This window comes from Abramis brama (genome assembly GCF_963993115.1).
Source record: "Abramis brama genome assembly, chromosome: 22".
In the NCBI taxonomy this organism is placed as follows: Eukaryota; Metazoa; Chordata; class Actinopteri; order Cypriniformes; family Leuciscidae; genus Abramis; species Abramis brama.
Genome location: NC_139984.1, coordinates 4,823,905 through 4,838,112, shown reverse-complemented (window position 1 = coordinate 4,838,112; position 14,208 = coordinate 4,823,905).

The window sequence follows — 14,208 nt, the reverse complement described above, 5'->3', positions numbered from 1 at the left end:
CTAATTAAATTATGTGTATATACATGTATGTATGTACACACACTGGCTGACCACAAAAAAATAAAAAAATAAAAAAAAGTTGCTGTTTGGATTTAAATAGGCAAATGCTTAAGAGTCTATGATTGAATCATTATTGCAGTGATTATTATGTTATATGTTAATTGACGGAGTGTGTAGCTTTTCCTTTCTTAAACAGCCATGTAGGAATATCGTCATATTCCAGGATGACGATGTCCAGATTCATTAGGCTCAAACTGTGTAAGAATGGTTGGGAGGGAGCATGAAGAATCATTTACACATGAATCTGCTCCTCTGAGTCCAGATCTTAAACTCACTGAAAGTCTGTGGGTTGTGCTGGAGGAGACTTTACAAAGTGCTGGACTCTTGCATTGACTATACAAGATCTTGACCAAAAAATGGTGCACCTCTTGATGGAAATAAATGTTGTGATGTTATTCCATCAATATGGCCATGCTGTGTTTTCCTACATGGTTGTTTAAGAAATGAAAAGCGACACTCTCCATCAATTAGGGTTAGAAGAACTGTTGCCAAACAAATAACATGATAGAAACATGATATTCACTGCAGTAATGATCCAATCATAAACTCTTAAGCATTTGCCTATTTAAATCCAAACGGCAAATTTTTTATTTATTTTTTGGCAGGGCAGTGTGTATATATATATATATATGAAGAGTTCAGATGCAAAAGCCTCTAAGTGCCATCTGAAATTTTCTTCTAGAATGATCATTTTTATTAAGCTTGTATGTTTAAGTTCACTTAAATGGCAATGAAAATTACCTATGAATGGTCATTTAAGTGAAATTACTGAACTTAAATATACAAGCTTGATAAAAATGATCATTCTAGAAGAAAATTCAGATGGCACTTAGAGGCTTTTGCATCTGAACTCTTCATATATATATATATATATATATATATATATATATATATTTTTTTTTTTTTTTTTTTCTGCCTGTACGAACAGAACAAAGTCAGTATATCGTTCTGGATACATATCTTTAATTTCAGAGACCTTTCAGCCTGCTCTCCTTGCTGCCTTAGGTAACCTGAAGGCTGCACACAATGCAGGACTTGATGCTTAATGTCTGTACGCAGCATAAAGCGAGGGCCAAAAAAAAAAAAAAACGTCAGGGAAACAGAATCTAGCACAAGACATGAAGATGGCATGTTCTGACAAAGTAACTTCAGTATGTGTTTTTGATTTAGTGAAATAAGTGTTAGTGGATGCGGCTCGTCCTCTAGCCTTTGTCTCTCTGTTGAACGAAACTCTTGCTTCCTCCTTAAAATCCTGCAGTTGTTTCCAGTACAAAACAGCAGCCAAGAATTTTGTGATTGGATTTTCCACCCAAATGACAGCATGATTAACCGGTCAAACTGCAACGTGCCAAACACCCACAGGCTGTGTAGGTAAAACTGTACCTTTAACTGCTTATCTGCACAGTATCTGAGCCATTTGAAAGTGTTTTAACCTTTGAGGGATGGATGACACTTTCTCTCACACACGTCATCTTAACCTGTTAATCTGTTTGTGTGGTTATTTCACTGGAGATGAACTGATGGTGATGAGTGAGTTGACCCTGACACACACACACACACACACACAGAGACACGTACTCTTCTGCTCCTCATGTTCCTGCTGTTCATCAAGCATTAGTCAGATCTCTCTCTGGCGTGGCGGGGCGAACTGGCTGGGTGGATCGGGGGGGGGGTGTGTCAGTAAAAGTATAATCCTATAATTATATAAATTAATTAAAGCGATGATTTTATAAAATAATTTCAAAAATAAAATTCTACAAAAAAGCACTGCCTTTGGTGTTTGGGTTTTGGATAAATATGAGCTTAAACAGGATTTTTCAGTAAAAAAATGGTTTCAGTGGAAAACTGTTGAACACAATTGTTTGCTACAACAACATTGAACCATATTGCACTGTATGTACAATCGCTCACTGATTTACTCTGGCTTTTGTGTGAAGGACTGTTTAGGCTGTAATGGTTTAAAAGCCTCTTACAAACACTAGTGAAACGAAGGCATTCATATTCAAATTTCAAATCTAAACAAAATTTACACATTTGCTGCTAAAAGGGTCTTAGATTTATTACAGCATTTATAGTCCTCAATGGGAAGTTTGGGTCTTTGAATCTCGTTCAGCAAAACGAACAAATCTTTTATTTTATTTTTATTTGTTTAGTCATTTTGTTCATTTTAGCAGAATATAATTGAAATGTTACACATTAATAGCCAAATTCCGCAACACATAAATTTACGCAAATGTTGATCACATTTAGAAGAAAAAAAAAAAAACTATAATGGAACCAAGGCCAAATTATGAGAAACAGTAATTATTAATTCGCTGCTTTGCTGGGACTTCAGGCTATGGAGTGTTTGTTTACCTCACCTCCCGATTTGAGTCGTTCGTTCTTTTGTCACATCACATGAAGTTCTGCAGTCTGTACCGGAAACAGAAAAGATCAGTTCACCACCCGAGACCGCGTCGTCTGTAAATATTACGAGCTATGGAACATCATGACAGAAATTCACAAATTTATAAATTGTTCGAAATTTGAGACCAGAAAGGCATCACATTAGCCTAGAAATCTAGACGCACCCTAGCGGCAGCAAAATGTATTTTGCAGCCAGGGTAGTCTAGCAACTCTCCGTTGACTTTCGAGCTGCAAAAACCTAAATTGGGTCAGGCCAATCACATCGTGTATAGAGTAGGCGGGGCGGGCTTAACATAATGACGACAGAGTTGCGACGGTTCCCTGCTACTTGAAAACAAAGAATGGCGGCTGCTGGAGAACAGTCTGTCGAATCGGCTTTGGCCGCGACTCTGGAGGACTTGGAGTTAAGCTTTTCTTTGAGAAAAGAGCAAAGAACGGCACTTAAGTCATTCTTAAAAAAGGAAGATGTGTTCGTAGTTCTGCCGGCCAGATATGGCAAAAGTCGAATCTATCAACTAACGTTAGCTCCGCTGTTGGGAAAACGCTCTGGTTGGTTGAAGCGCTGTCCTATTGCGTGCAGAGGGAATTTGAAAGACAGCCGTTTATCCCGCCCCTCGGATTGAGCCGTGTCTATGGTGAGTTGCCAGACCTAACATCTTGATGTAGGTCTGGCTTGCCAGGCTAGCATCACGTAACTGTAAGAGTAAAAAAAAAAAAAAAACTTGTTTGTAAGGAAGGTTGGGAATTATTAACAAATTTCTGTATCCAATAGAGAGCCTAAGTTCCTCCCCTCCCGGTTGACCACCATGGGACCTTATTTCGGAAAAATATTGTATGGTAGTCAATGGCGAGAGACAACAATTATTTTGATCTCGTTTGAATTGTGCCCTGAATTACACATATGATGTTTGTCAATTTAAAAGATACATTTTAAAGTCAAGAAAGTCGCAGTTTGATGGAAAACTGTTGAGGTATAAGACTGTGAAAATACGTAATTACAAAGACTACAAACCCAAAAGGCGCACGTGTGACGTCATACCTTTTCTCTCAATGAATGAAGCTAACTTTACTGAAGCTAACGTCTGTCTGTTTCTATAGTCTTACGTTATAATCGTAACGTTACGCCGTCATGCCTGAGTGTTTTGTACCAGACTGCATACATACGAGCCATGTTGGGGACGTACATATAGTGCGAGACGAGAGATGTAGTTCATTGAGCGATTTTCACATAAAACTAAATGTTACTCTTCTGTTTTATGACAAACTGCGACTTTCTTGACTTTCATAATTATCTTTTAAATTTACAAACATCATATGTGTAATTCAGGACACAGTTCAGATGGAATAAAAAGATAAGTTGTCTCTCGCCATTGACTACCATACATTTTTTTTTCCAAAATAAGGTCCCATGAGCCGGAAGCAGAGGGGGAGGGACTTAGGCTCTCTAGACGGCTGTCATGTCACGTGACAAAAGAACGAATGACTCAGGAGGTAAACTAATGATTTCTGTTTCCTGTAGGCTACAGAACCTATGGGATGTTGTGAGTCAACACAAAATTAACAAATCACTCTGATGCTGTGTACGAAATCACCCCCATTGACTCGCATTCACTATTCCCTACATTAATTTACTCCACTAATATAGTACACTTGAAGGAGTAAATTAAAAAAGTGAGTGAATTCGGAAACTGAGTGCGCCGGAAGGGCTGCCGCTTTTGCGTAGGGTGTGCTTTAATAACCATTATAAATATAGCAAACTGGCAGCTCCAGTAGTAATGATTTATCTTGAACCCTGCCATGGAAACTAGCATGTATAAACATTTGAATAATCAATTAAAAAGGAAGTTATACTTGTATGGTATTACGCTGTAGCCACATTGGACCAGTGGTTTGGAAAATGGATGATTCAGCTGCGGCGCCTTCTTCTGGTCAGACGCGGGAATTCATTTGACCCACGACTCTCACAATGCATTATGGGTATTAATCTCTATAGCGTACATCGGTTGTACACTTGTTATCGCACAGTGCATTGTGTGATTGAATGAGTGCACTTGATAACTTCCACAATGGTTACAGACAAATGGCTGTCCCTTCAAATAGTGCACTATTTAAGGGTGTAGGCCGAGGGTGATTTCACACACAGCCAGAGACAACTTGTTCCAGAGTCATATAAAAAATTCGTTCATAATGTATGAATCGTTCATGATTGGCCCATCACTATCATATAGCCTACACAACACTGTTTCTTAAACACTACTGAAATCCCTTTCATACAGATGTATGACAATAGCTATGTATGTTTCTATCTAAAGTTGTGAATTTAACTTTGTAAATTTGGAATATCACAGAAAAACATTTGCGAATAAAGCACTGTTTTCATCCAGTGAGCCGAAGAGAAGAAAATTGTCAGTTCCTGATAAACTGGCGTTAAATATCACTTAGAAAAGTGGAAGTTGCTGCAGTAGGAGAAAGCACTTTATATAATAATTTTGTGTAGCCTAATGATTTCGTATATAAATAGGGTAGCCTATCGTTTGTTTGTTTTTTTGTACGGCTACAAAGCTATTAATATTAAAGCTAAATAATATTCAGAATCACATTGCACGCATTTAACATTAAATAAAGCACATAAATATTACCTGAGTTTATCATTGCCATACTTTGTGTTGTTGTTCCAGCCGCGATGCTCAGAAAAAAAAGAAGAAAAAAAAATCTTAAGCCACGATATTCGCATACAAGTCACATTTCGCCCCCCTAGCGGCAGTCGCACAGAACTTTGAAATTGTTAGTTTTTGCTGCGGTATATAGGCTAGCCCAGGGGCGTAGAATTTAGTAGGGACGCTAGGGACGTGTCCCTACCAATATCCAGTGACACTGATATATCCTTAGCAATAATTTCGATCAAAACTTAAAATATATTTATATTGATGTCCCCGTCCCCACCAATTTCAAAATCAAACCTACGCCACTGGGCTAGCCCATGCTGTTTGATCGGTTACACTCACAGTGTGGATGAATCGCGTTTGTGTCGAAGACTTATCTATTGAAGATAACTTATGCAATGCAGAATCTCTTACAAAACAAACACAAACACTCGTTTTTGATCCATTAATGCATCTCTAACTTACTGTATGTGATCATGTCACTGTTTGAAGCGCCTGTCATAGGAAATCAACGTGTGCTGTCATGAATAATTAAGCGAAGCGTCTTCTCATTGGATAAGGACACACAGCCTCATGAATAATTATTAGACACTGATGAGTCCCTTTTACAGTTGGTAAACATGGTGACGTATTTGTGTGGGCGGGGCTTAGCTGGAGGCAGAAAGATCCCTCTGGCCGCTTCACTAACGCTAGTTTGCAAGTTTTGTTAGCTTGTTTTTTTTTAACAATGACTGGAGAAAATCCGATTTTGTCTTAATGTGCAAGGTCACTCACTGTCCAGAACCGCGATTGTTATTTGCAAAAGTTAATTTTAACAGACAGAACCAGATGACCGTACACACTCAGTCAATGGACGATTTGACAGGATTAACGTTAATGCTACCTCCGGTTGAGTGGCCTGACTTCTACACCTACCCGATAGAGAAACCAAGGGTAAAGAGAAACTGAGGGCATATATATTTAGATGCCTATAACTATGTGCTGAATGGTCATGTAAAGACTTGTGTGGTACGATCTGCAGTTCTGCCTAGCCAGCGCCAAGAAGACGACAATGTAAAGAGTGACACTACGGTGCAATTTTAATGATATGAATATTTTCTAGAAATAAAAATTCCAGATACAGCATACTCATTTTTCATCGATTCTTGCACCCAACAACACAACAAGATGACATTTAATAATAAAAATAATAATTTAAGCTCCTTATTATGTAGCCAAATCTGTGCTGGTTTGTATTGGCCGCCTCCAGTTTTCCGTTTGTTTTGCCTCCAGCTAGCGCCGTGACGTAACTGTGATGTCGGGCGCAAAAGGGGTCTATACTTTAAAATACCTCTTATGCCATTACATACATACATTTCCATTCCCAATACCTTATCCAACACATTGAAGGTTTAACTTTTTTGTGTATTTTGGTCCAGTTCACTATCATGTAGCTGTAAAATAGTACTTATTGCCTGCTGAAATAGAAGCATATACATCTTTCATGGCTAACTGTGAAGATAGACACAGGTGAGTCAGGTGTATTCATCTACAACAACTGCAGTGCCAGTTCTGTAGCCTCCTCTTAACTTGTGCACAACTATAATGAAAGAAGTGTTTGCACATGGTGCACTCAATCATTTTACCAAACTCTGGCTTTTCACAGGTGTTACAAAGTACTGGTGGTTGAAGGGTTAGAAGTTCTGGCAGAATGAAAGATACAAAACATTGCTTCGCTTTAGGTAAATCCTTCTGCAAGAGCTCTTCGTCTCTTGGTATGCGATTTACAACCAGCTCCTGAGTTGTCCACACCACAAAATCACAGTACTGGACATTGCAGGCAAACATGTGCAGTTGAACCTGGTGGTAGTACTGGTGTGTCTTCTTTAGTTGGAATTGTTGGTCAAGGCAGAAATCCTCACTGACTGTCACACCCTGCAGGCCTTCCCTGTATTTGTATGGGCATTTGATTTCCAAGACCCCTTCCCCACAGCAGGAGCACACAACTTTCCCATCTGGAGATGCGCCTAGGTGCGGTTCATCAGGTCGAATCACAAAACCACATAGACTAACCGTTACATTTTGATGGGTTTTGTTGACCACTTTGGTGTAGCACTCCCTAGCAATTTCCTCATTGTCTTTTCCCCATACAACTGCTGGAACCTGTATATTGGTGTCATGGTAGTGCATGATTTTGTCCAGGGTGGTTTTGTGCAGATGGTCACCTTTACATACAGTATAAAATGTTGTGCTGGTAATCCTGCCTGCCCTGTGAGTGTGCCAGTCTTGGGACTTTGCCTGCAGTTTTGTGATGGACTCAAGTTTCTCACACTGATCAGGGTGGATGTTTCTTCTCATGTTGTGATAGGCTACCTCGGATTTATCTCTGATGTCCCCATGTGTGTGCTGTCTGAGCGTGGGGTCGTACAAGGCTGTGAGTGGCTCTGGCATCTCTGGAGGATGCTCTAGCTCTAGCTCAGACTCAGACGCTGTTTCAGTGTCACTGTTTTCTATACTGGTCAGAACAGCAGCGTCAGGGGCAATCGAATACAGTTCCTGGATGTCTTCATCTGTGAGCTTTAGAAGATGACATAGGACAACAATATTTAACACACATTCATTTAGATGATTGGCATCTTATGAATATACAGCTAAATGAACATGCAAAGTGGGTGTAAAGCATATTACTATTACTATTTACTATCTGATGTCCTGGATTAATAGAACTGCTCCATCCGATATTGTATTGCTTTCTTGGTTGTCTTATATCTAGTAATTTTGTTGTATGTAAAATGTGGTGAGATTCAACTAAGCACTTAAAAGTTTGACTGGACACTTTGAGAGTGAACCTTCATCTAGCAGAATAGCTCTGATCTGGTCAGTTCGTAATTGCAGCTTAATTCTTAACTCTATCTTAGATCACTTTGTTTCTCTTGACAAAGTAACAAAGCCTCATCTACTCTGGTACATGCCTCTAGCACTGCTACTGAACCTCCTGACTTTGGCTGGAACTGCTGCTGTCAACTGTCTTTTAGGCCTCTGGAAGTTGATCTCCCTAACTCTGGCTGGTTTGACCTCTCTCTTTGTCTGTTTCCAGAGACATTCTCCTGATGTGCCTGCTGGCTGCTCAGTCCTCCCCATCCTAACATACAGCTCCACCTTAAATAGCACTGTGGCTGCATGGCTGCAGCAGGACCCTAGACTTATGTCAGATGGAAAATTTAAAAATGAAACTAATTGATAACTTGTTGCTCATCTCATAGCATAACTAACACAACAACATCACTAACACAACAACATAGCTAACACAACATAATGTTAGATAACATAACTGTTAACAACAAAAGTGCTTTTTCCATTTAAATTCAATATGAAATGTGAGCTTTCTAATCTGATATTAGCTACTCACCCAGCCATGCAAGTGCAGTTCGCCGTCAAGATGTAGTTGTTTCTTCTGTTTACAATGACCCAAGCCTGATACATGGTCGTCTTCTGGCCTTGGCGCTGGCTAGGCAGAACTTCGGATCGTACAACACAAAACTTGTCTGTTAAATCTTTGTATTTTAAGTCTTGTACGTGACCATTCAGTACGTAGTTATACGCGTCTAAGGATTTATACGCCCTTAGTTTCTCTTTACTATACATGCTCGGTTTCTCTATAAGGTAAGTGTAGATGTCAGGCCACTAGGGGTGTAACGGTACGTGTATTCGTACCGGACCGTTTCGGTACAGGGCTTTCGGTTCGGTGCACGTGTGTACCGAATGACTGAATGCAATATTTTGTGTGCGGAACATAGGTACATTTTCGTGTTTCCACACGAACATATTAAGTGGCGGAAGCCTTCGCGTTCAGCGCAAATCCCGCCCTGCAGCTGATTCTAAAGTTTTACCAGAGCCCGTCTGGTTTTAGTTTTACCCGTCGTCACTGTAACCTAAACCAATGAAATCGACTGCAGGGCGAAAAAAAGGTTTTCCGCTCCGTGTGCGCCGCCGCACTCTCCGTTCCGTGTGTATGTGTGTGTGTGTGCGTGTGCGTGTGTGTCTGCGCGCTGCGCTCTCTGCTCAATGTTCGAGTCCGTGTTTGCGCTGCGCGTTCTGCTCTGTCGTTAACGGCCCAAACACTCCAATCATGTACCGATCATGCACTGGAAAAGCAAAGTCTGCTCAAATAAGGTGAAATTTCTCAGTAGTAGACTTCTGTTTGCTGAGCTGGTAGGCTATAGTCATGCTGGGCAACAATAGTAAAATGACCTGCTCTGATCACATGCTCTGGTAATAATAGCTTTGTAGGAATATATTTTATTTTGATAATTAGTAAAAAAATGGAAAAGAAATCTTAAATTGATTGTTGATTGATTATTGAAAAATAATAATACATTGATATATATGTTTAATATTATTTTAATATAGGGCTATTTTCTGTTCCTTTTTTTCCCCGTGTTTCATTTAATTAGGTGATTCTAAGTTTAATTATTGATGATTACAAGCTTGGAGGAATTGCAATTAATTACAGCAAATTGTGCAATTAAAGTTCATTTTTTTCCCAGTCTTAATTTTTAAATATGAGCAGGCCTACAAGCTGGGATTGGTAATGCTGCACTGTAATCATAGTTATTTATTTATAGTTTTCATTAAATTTATTATGTGATATTGGTTTGAGACTGAGAGTATTTTATTTAGTGGAGAACTTTGCAGCAGTATTTTATTTCTTATTCTTTTTTTTATTTTATATATATTTTATTGTATTTTATTAAAAAGTGTTTAAAAAAAGTGTTTAAAAAAAGTGTAAACAAATTGTTAAAAAAAAGTTTATAGTAATAAACAACCTGCAGTTTAATGTTTGCATTTCTTTCCCTTACTGTACCGAAAATAAACCGAACCGTGACTTTAAAACCGAGGTACGTACCGAACCGTGATTTTTGCGTACCGTTACACCCCTACAGGCCACTCAATCGGAGGTAATCCTGTCAGATCGTCCATCCAATGAGTGATTGTGTACGGGTCGACCAATCTGGTTCCGTCCGTTAAAGTTAACTTTTTCAAATAACTATCGCGGTCCCGGACAGTGAGTGACCTTAACCCTCTGGGGTCTAAGGGGTTTTTGGGGTCCTTGAGATGTTCTGACATGCCCATATTAATGGCAAAGGTGTAATTACACTCTATTTAGCACAAACAGGGCTACCATAATATGTGAGCAACGTGCATGTACATGTTTGTATTTTTGAGAGAATAATGGTTATGCGTGGTTATTGAACTTTTTTTTATTGTTACTAAAAACTAAAGTTTCTGAAATAAGGCCACAAAACACATACTAAATATGTGTCAATAAGACTTTTGACTAATGAATGTCGTTGCCTAGGGTTTTTTCTTCAAAATGATGTGAAAATCATCCTCCCTAATCATTCACATAACACAATACATTGATTTAAATCTTGTAAAACACTTTTTGTTTGGAAAAGCAATATGAGCAAAGGGCGTCAACGATTGAACACCATCATGCATATTTAGTGATTCACACCTCAGGAGACAATGGGGCCCACATACTTAATGAGCCATTCATTCAGGTGTGTCACCTATAGCCACAAGAAAGAATGTGTAGCCGCACTGGGTAGTACGTTAACATTAGCTCAAATGATCTATAGGGAATTTTAATAATTAATCATGAATATGATTAATATATTGCATATTACAGTTACATTAAATTATCGAATTTGAAAACGGATCCGATTGTATATATGAATAAAAAAATCAATTACAACGAATTATAATTCCTCATTCATATATCAATAGTCTTATTTCAGATCGATTTATGTGAGACAACCCTAAATGGAAATTAATATAATTATCAAACAGTTGTTTGTCCAGCAAAACGGCCGTAAGATTAACTTATCAACTTCTCAATAAAGTTATCACTTATAATTTCAGGAAAAATAGTGTCTGGCCATTGAAACAACTCTCCTGTCCTTATAAAATTTAGGTTACTGAAATTGTAACAAGATAAAGCGTGTAGCTTAACCCCCTGAGGTCGGCGCGACAGGCTCGTTTTTTTCCTTGTCAGTGCAAAAAATAAATAAAAATAAAAATATTAATTTTTATCTTATATGCTTGTGTTATACATCAATCGATCCTGTTAAGTGTGTATTATTTGTGTGTATACTCACAATAAAAACAAAGTGTTGTGCTTTTCGCCAAATAAAGAAAAATAAACATGATGCGAGTTCTGCCTCCTCTCTGTCAGTGAAGTCCATTCTGAAACGCGTCCGAAAATGAACCATAACTCAGCGAATACTCAGTCAAACAGACATACAGACACATGAAGCTTGAATTCACTTCTTTTAAATGAAGTAATTTTTTATAAAAAACAAATATTCTCTGTTTATGTAATCTTTATAAAAAAAAGAGAGAGATGTCAGTCGTTCTCATCTCAGCTAATTATTTTTAATGTGACTCCGCCCACGGAGAGCGCACGCTATTCAAACGCAAATGACTGAGGCGATCCGTGCAAACTGTGAACGCCCCCATATCAGCTCAAGAAAACACATCAAGCTTATACAGATCATTGTAGCCTACTTGTTTACACCGTCTCGCAGCGCTGTGAAGAATAATAATAATGGAAAAATGTACCTCAGAAGTGCTGGTATTTCGAGGAGCAGATGCAGCTGAGCTGAGGAATACTATAGTAAGTTTTTTTTCATTCTCAAGTGAATCGCGTTTCTGTGTGAATGAATGAACGGCAGAGATGCGCTGTTTACCACAGCTCCACACTCGCGTTTCTGTGTGTGAATGAATGATCTGCTTTTAGCAAACTGTATTGCTATACTGAGATGAGTAAAAATCTACTGAAATATGTTGAAATAAAATGTATTTGTATAAGCAATGTATTAAACTGCAAATTAACATTTATATTCCTTATAATAAAAACGAAAGACCTATGTTACAGACATATGAAAGACAACATTTCATTGACTAGTTTTGGATAGATTATATATTTTTACAGTAAAATATCTGCCACCTCAAATAAGCTTTTGTTTGCCAATTTTTGCTAATATGTTAAATATAGTATGTTTTGTCAATGTAGGCTATATTCAAAGTAATGAATCCTTAACTTTGAAATATGTATGATAAAATGTATACTTTAGTTTTTACAAAGAAAGATTACACTTGAATTGTTATTGTAATTGTAACCTTTTTAATAATATATATATATATATATATTTACAAGGTAGATGTAAACAAATGTTAAAAGGTAAATATAAGCCTTTTCTTTAAATAATTTTTATTGTGTTTTATTATTGACAAATTTGGGGAGAGGATACATATTCCAAAACTGAAAATACAGTATGAGAATTAACTGCACAATTACTAGACATGTTTTCCTTGGATATTATACAATTTGCAAGCACAATTTGTGGAAAAATAAAATAAAATTGAGATGCTTCCAACTGTGAACCAATGCTCTTGCATTCTTTCTTGTGGCTATAGGTGACACACCTGAATGAATGGCTCATTAAGTATGTGGGCCCCATTGTCTCCTCAGGTGTGAATCACTAAATATGCATGATGTTGAATCGTTGACGCCCTTTGTGCATATTGCCTTTCCAAACAAAAAGTGTTTTACAAGATTTAAATCAATGTATTGTGTTATGTGAATGATTAGGCAGGATGATTTTCACATCATTTTGAAGAAAAAACTCTAGGCAACGACATCCATTAGTCAAAAGTCTTATTGACACATATTTAGTATGTGTTTTGTGGCCTTATTTCAGAAACTTTAGTTTTTAGTTTTTTCAATAACCATGCATAAACATTATTCTCTCAAAAATACAAACATGTACATGCACGTTGCTCACATATTATGGTAGCCCTGTTTGTGCTAAATATAGTGTAATTACACCTTTGCCATTAATATGTTTATAAGCAACTGAAAAAAGCACAAATGTCAGGGCATGTCAGAACATCTAAAGGACCCCAAAAACCCCTTAGACCCCAGAGGGTTAAGATCGAAACATCTCATTAACTTAGTTATATGAGCATTTAAAACAGAGACAGTCAGGAATATATGGAATTTAATAGTGGAACTAATGAATACATAACTACGATTCACACAGAGTAAATATGCGCATATAACAAAACAAACAGTAAAACAATACAAGACAAACGGATAACAGATGAGAGAGAGAGAGGATGAAAGAGTGAGTGAGGATGAGAATGAGAATCTGCGATCCGAGAGAGATCACGGAATGGCAAAACTCACATATGCACCCTTTTGAGAGAGACAACAAGGAATCACATCAATCAAATCAAATCAATACTTGCGTATGGTTCTCTTTGTATTTGCTTGAGGAAAGAAGGCGCGTGTGTCGTTTTCTTGGAGCTAGTTCTCTCGTGTCTTCCGGGCAAGCGCGCGAAGATTTAAAGGTTCACCGAACGTGAAGTTACCACCTTGTGGAGGGAGATGCGAATATGAAAATAAAACTTAGTAAAGGAAAGAAAAGAAAAGAGAAATCTTCTCTCACTGAACGATGAGGGTTCGTAAAAAAAAAGTGCTCCAGAGAGAGTTCTGTGTCCGTCTCTTATGGAGAGGATGGGCTCAGGCCTGCTTTGCGTGCATGAACCAATCATCTTAGAGCATCTCGGGCGGGAAAAGTTCTTCTTTGTCTTGTCAAGAGAACTTATTTGCATAGTTTATGATGGTATAAAATTTCGTCATTTCTACCCAGAAAGATTGTACACACAAAACAATACATTTTACTGTAATCTCCTATGTATGACTGGTTTAGTCAAAACACGACAGTCAAACAGATACCAAGGATGGCAGGTACAAGTAGAGGAAACATAAAGTTACATTCATATGCAGAATTACACACATTTAAAGTTTTGATTAAAGGGATACTTCAGGATTTAGCATTAAGCTTTGTATTAGTAGAAAACCTGTAGTATTTTCGAATTACCGTGCTTTCCACCCTCATATCCCCCTGAGACAAGAGATTTATGTATTTTTTGTCTGGAAAAAATCCTCCGATGACGCAAAAATCAGTCATTTTGCGTCATCAGAGGATTTTCTGGCCAGAGGCTAAAGACTACAGCCAGTAGAAGGCGT